Source organism: Stenella coeruleoalba, assembly GCF_951394435.1.
Source record: "Stenella coeruleoalba genome assembly, chromosome: 11".
NCBI classification, from domain to species: domain Eukaryota; kingdom Metazoa; phylum Chordata; class Mammalia; order Artiodactyla; family Delphinidae; genus Stenella; species Stenella coeruleoalba.
The window spans coordinates 57,996,312-58,002,706 of record NC_137157.1 but is presented as its reverse complement, the minus strand read 5'-3'; positions in this window follow the sequence as shown (position 1 = coordinate 58,002,706).

The following is a 6,395-nucleotide window of genomic DNA, read 5'->3' as shown; positions in this document are numbered from 1 at the left end:
CCAAGCTAACAGTGGAGGCTGCAGAAACTCCTGGTGGGAGGCGAGGGAATGCTCTGCTCCCTGAATTAGGGTTGGTGGGGGTGGGACAGGACCACCAGGGTAAAGAAGGCACCCAGTAGGCAGCAGCTGGGGGAGCATCCTTGTGCTTGCAGGGGAGAGGGCTGGGGAGGAAAGGGTAAGCAAACTTCATGCCACAGCCAGGCACCAAAAGCTCCCTCCCTCCTGCACGGAGGCTGAGGCCAGGGTCCAGACTCCCTGACTCTTTGTCCCCCATTCTCCTTCTCAACTCCCCGCCTCTCACAGCCCCCGTTTCAGTCACCCAGCACACCCCATACCCCTTTGAAAAATTGTGCCAGTGTCTTTCCTCCCATCTCTCTGCTACAGTGAGATTCATTTTTTAAATGGGGACTGGAAGAGGTGATGAGCTCAAGGACAGAGATGGAAGTTCCTCCGTAAAAGGCTGGAATACCCCAAAGAAAATGAAAATGAGGTTTGTTTCCCCAAAAGCAAGTAGCTGTCAGGACCTCTGGATGTGCCTACACGTCTGTCCCTATATTTCCATGTCCAGATTTTACACCCATGACCATAAGCTTCTGGCATGGACTTTGCCCCAGAGGGACACACCTAGCTTTTTAGTAGCTGGTGGGAATGGGCAGAGTCAGAGGGGCAGGGGACACCGTGCGGCTCGGCCTCCACGCAGTAGGCATATGGCAGGTGCTCCCTAGAGTGGAAGCCCAGCCCTCCTCAGTCTTTCCTGGGGGACTGAGTAGGCAGGGCGACCTGTGCAGGACGGGACTATTACAATGGTCAACGCCACTCCCTAACAGGAATAAAAGAGCCACATCCTCCTGTGCTGCATTGCTGAAACCGACTGGGGGAAGGGAGGGAAGCAGGAAGGGAAGGTGGGGCAAGAAGGGGGCACGGGCTGCCTTCTCCCTTCACTCTGCCTTCCCCAAGCTTCGGGAAAAGGGAGCACCTGTCACTTCCTGTAAAGTCACAACGGAGGGAGCAATAATAATGACTATCGCAACCTTTAGCAATCAGGTAGTATGTACTACGGGCTAGGCAGGCTCTAAACACTTTACATACACTAATTCACTTGATGCTTACAATATCCCCATGAAGTAGATACTATTATCATCCCACATTTTCTAGATTAAACAAAAAAAGTTAAGATTTTAAATAACTTGGCAGGGAAGGGAGAGAAGCAGAAGCAGAGCTGGGAGAAGGCATCTTCTTTGGATTTAGATTTGAAAGAAATGGGAATAAGATTGGTTGGAGGTGGGGGAAGCAGCCCCCACATGGGGCACCCAAAGATGTGAAAAGAGAAGTACAGGCAGGTTACGGAAGGACTCACCCAATACTGGAACTAGGGTGTAACTTCAGTGTCTCTTGGAGACTGGTGGATGGAATCCCAATTCGACAGGAAGGGGGCATAGGAGTCCCAGGCCCCAAGGCTGGAGAGGTGCCCTCGTTAATGGGAGCTGTCCATGGTGTCAAGGAAGACAGGAGATATTCGACCCTCTTCTTCCCAGCGTCCACGATGCTGACCTTCCTCTGTGCAGCCTCCTCCAGCCAGGGCTCCCTGTGCCAGTCAGGCCAGGCGAGCCCTGAGATGGCTGCTCAGCACAAAGTCCGAGGCTGTTCCTGCTGAGGGTGTGGCTCGCTTAACCCTTCACAGGCCTGCAGCCCCAGAGGGAGACACTCAGTCGCATGAGAAAGCCCCCTCTAGGTAGGAAGGGGTATCTGGCTGGCCTTAGCTGAGGGGTTCAAGCAGAGTTCTTGCTCCATTGCCCCCAAAATTTGGAAATGAGGGCAGAAGGAGCAGACTTTATAGCCAAGGAAAAGCTTTTTCCAAAAGTCAGGAATATTGTCAAAGAGGAAGTTAGGCTGGGGTGTCTTCTAACCAAAGAAGTAGTACCTCCCTCAAACCTACCCTTCCTATCTTGTTCAGAGCCAGGGGGTACTGATGACATTATTGGAAGAACTAAGCAGACAAAATCCCCAAATTTCTCTCCACTTCCCTCCCCCCATGAATCAGACCCCATCATACAGGTCCAAAGATTAAAGTTAGTGGTAACAACTGACATTTCATTCATTCAGTGAACTCCCACCTATGTCACCTCATTGAATCACACCACCCTGTGAGGTAGGCAGTGCAGACTCACTCCATTAAAAAGGAAAATTAGAGACAAACACCGAGGCTCAGAGAGGTTACACAATGTGCCCCTAGTTCCACAGACGGCACGTGGCAGAACCAGGAACAGAAAAATGCAGCTTCCTGACCCTAAGTTGGCCACAGGTTCCAGCCCAAGTCCTGGTATTTCTCATTTTATTCCTTCTTCTGTGCTAGAATACCGAATAAGACCCTGGGATGCTCTTTCCTGGGCACTATCTCAGCTGGAAATAACTCCCTCCAGTGGACAAGAAGCTTTAAAATCCTATTTCCCAGGGTACCCCCTCATCCACCCAGGAAAATTCCTAAACAGCAGGCTCCCTATGCCCACCCCCCTCCCTCCCAGGCACGCACAAAGAGCAAATTAGGTCATTACACACACTTAGCTGAAGACAGAGACTTGATGCTCCAACTCCCAGCCACAGCTGCTTGGTTCAAGGTCCAAACTCTATTGCTCTCACAGAAGCACTCTGCATAAACCTGGCCCATCAGCAATTCCATTACCAACCTGCCCTTACATAAATTATTGATCTACTAAATATATATATATTTGAAGGGGGTAAAAAGCAAGAGGCAAGAGAGAGAGAGAGAGAAAGCTGAGTGGAAGTGACATCAGAACATAATCCCATGTACAGGGAGAGCAGTATCACAGCAGAGGCAGAAATGACTAAAGTTCCCCTATTTTGCAGTGGAGGAAACATACCTAGAGTGAGAAACCACTTTCCTAGGATCACACCGCTGCAAACCTGGCAGCGCCAGGACCAGAACACAGGTCTCCTGTTCTCCAGGCCAGGAATCTGCAGCTGCCTACAACTGAGGTTCATTTGTGTCCATCCACAGACTCATTTACCAAGTGCCTACTATGTGCTCACATGAGAGAAGTGACTCTAAAATGAGATGGCAACCTCAGGCTTAGAAACAATGGCATGAACATCACAGCTAGGGTGACCAACCATCAATGGTTTGTCTGGGACCTGAGATGAGTTTTCTGGACATGGGTATTTGAGTGCTAAAACCAGTAAAGTTCTGGGCAAACGGGGATGAGTGGGTCATTCTAAATTAACAAGGTACAAAATACACATCCAACTCAGCTGGGATTTGAAGATCTGTCAAAGCACTCTTGGGGTGGAGAGGAGGCACAGGGGATGCAGGGTTGTGATCTCCTGCTTCCCAGGCAAAACTGAAGCAACTGGAGCTTGTTGGTCTTCCTCCACTCTGACTCTGAAATTCCCTTCCTTATCCCCCCATTAGAATTTCTAGTTGCGTAGGGGGAAATGAGGGAACTTTTTTTTTCTTTTTTTTTGCATTGGGTCTTCATTGCTGCGCGTGGAGTTTCTCTAGTTGTGGAGAGCAGGAGCTACTCTTCGTCGCGGTGCGTGGGCTTCTCATTGTGGTGGCTTCTCTTGTTGCAGAGCACGGGCTCTAGGTGCATGGGCTTCAGTAGTTGCAGCACGCGGGCTCTAGAGCGCAGGCTCAGTAGTTGTGGTGCACGGACTTAGTTGCTCCGCGGCATGTGGGATCCTCCCGGACCAGGGATTGAACCCGTGTCTTCTGCATTGGCAAGTGGATTCTTAGCCACTGAGTCACCAGGGAAGTCCCATGAGGGAACTTTTTGAGGTGATGGAAATGCTCTATAACATAACTGTGGTGGTGGTTACACAACTGTCTCCATTTGCCAAAATTCAGCAAGATTAAGACTGGTGAACTTTATTGTATTGTACAATTTTATAAATTATACTTCAGTAAAGCTGGCAAAGAAGCACTAGAAGCAGCAGCAGCAATTCTAAACCCTTCAATGCTGACTTCTGAGAGCTGTGAGGGCGGCAGTCTAATTGGTCTAATTCACACTCACTAGTCCTCCCAGGGACATTCACTTTTTTAAAAGATGTTACACAATAAAAACACAGGAGTTTTCAGACATGGTGAAGATATTTGGTGGTAGAGGGTCTTTTTGACCCTCACAAACTATCTGGTGTCAATTAGTAACAACATTGATCAAGTACAGTTGACCCTTCAACAACACAGGTTTGAACTCCCTGGTCCACTTAAACTCAAGATTTTTTTCAATAAGTACTTACTGCTACTACATGATCCATGGGTGCCTGAATGTGCAGATGTGGAAGCACAGATACAGAGGGCCTTCAACTGTAAAATTATAGGTGGATTTTCCACTGGACAGAGGCTTGGAGACCCTAACCCTCCCCACCCCCGATTTAAGAGTCAGCTGTGCTACTATGTGCCAGGCAACAAGCTAAATGCTATCCAAAGTGAGGTCCACAGACCAGCAGCATCTGAATCACCTGGGAGCTTATTAGAAATGCAGAATCTTGGGCCCCAACCCAGACCTACTGAATCAGAAGTCTGCAGTTTAACAAGCTCCCCAGATGATTCCTATGCATGTTAAAGTTTGAGAAGAACTGCTTTACACACCTTACCTTTTTTTTATCCTCACTAAAACCCTATGATCTTGCAAACCTGGCAATTATGCTTTAAGTTTTTATTAATTCAACCATTGATGATCATCCAATGTCTCTTATTTACCTAGTTTGGTTGTAGAAGGAAGAGGAGAAAAGATGTCATCGGTGTGCATTAATCTACATAAATTTACATATGATCCACACCCTGTTTTCTTCCTATTTCACCAACTGTCTTTGAAAAATGGACAGTGGATTTCCATGTAGTCAAAATAGAAGGGACAGGTACAGAATTAATGCAAATGCTATAATGGATTCCCAGAGCAAAGAAAATAGCCAAAACATAAAAGAAAATGGAAGGTACCAGACTCCTTCCTAATGCAGAAGCTGGGCCTAGTCATAATTGAAGTTTTTTGTTTGTTTGTTTGTTTTATTTTTGCTGCATTGGGTCTTCATTGCTGCACACTGGCTTTCTCTAGTTGCAGAGAGCAGGGGCTACTCTTCGTTGTGGTGTGCAGGCTTCTCACTGCGGCAGCTTCTCTTGTTGCGGAGCATGGGCTTTAGGCGCACAGGCTTCAGTAGTTGCAGCACATGGGCTCAGTAGTTGCGGCATGCGGGCCCTAGAGTGCACGGGCTTCAGTAGTTGCGGTGTGTGGGCTCAACAGTTGTGGTGCATGGGCTCTGCAGTTGTGGCGCACGGGCTGTTGCTCTGCGGCATGCAGGATCTTTCTGGACCAGGGATCGAACCCGTGTCCCCTGCACTGGCAGGCAGATTCTTAACCACTGCGCCACCAGGGAAGTCCAAAACTGAAGTTTTTATTCCATGCCCCCTAATACTCACTACAGTCCTGCTCCCTTTCACCCTACATAAAGCTCTTGGCAGGCATCTCACAGCTGAATCCATAGGTCTTCCCCTCACCCCAACTGAGAAACAAAAGAGATACTTTATGCCATTACAAAAAGAAAAGAACTAAAGTACAGAGTAGCTCCCTGGACCAGGAATAACCTATACACTGTTTTCCTATGAGACAGCACAGTGGTACAACCTTCTGCTCCTGCAAGAATACCCCTTAGAGATCTGGCATCCTGGGAAATCATCCAGTCCAAGGAAGTAGACCAAGACAGACCCAGGATGGGGAGCAGTAGTTAAGAAAAAAAGGAAAATAAATGGCATACAAAACAATCTCATCAGAAAGATGAAACAGAAGAGCTAATTGCTGATTACCTGAAAACAAGAGATCAAACAAGAAAAGTGCATGTTCGGGACTTCCCTGGTGGTGCAGTGGTTAAGAATCCGCCTGCCAATGCAGGGGACACGGGTTCGAGCCCTGGTCCGGGAAGATCCTACATGCCGTGGAGCAACTAAGCCTGCGCACCACAACTACTGAGCCTGCGCTCTAGAGCCCGCAAGCCACAACTACTGAAGCCCGTGCGCCTACAGCCCGTGCTCCACACAAGAGAAGCCTCTGCAATGAGAAGCCCGCGCACTGCAATGAAGAGCAGCCCCTGCTCACCGCAACTAGAGAAAGCCTGTGCGCAGCAACGAAGACCCAACACAGACAAAAATAAATAAATTAAATAAATTTTTTTTTTTTAAGTACATGTTCAGGGCTTCCCTGGTGGCGCAGTGGTTCACAGTCCACCTGCCGATGCAGGGGACACGGATTCGTGCCCCGGTCCGGGAAGATCCCACGTGCCGCAGAGCGGCTGGGCCTGTGAGCCATGGCCGCTGGGCCTACGCGTCCGAAGCCTGTGCTCCGCAATGCGAGAGGCCCCAACAGTGAGAGGCCCGCGTACCGCAAAAA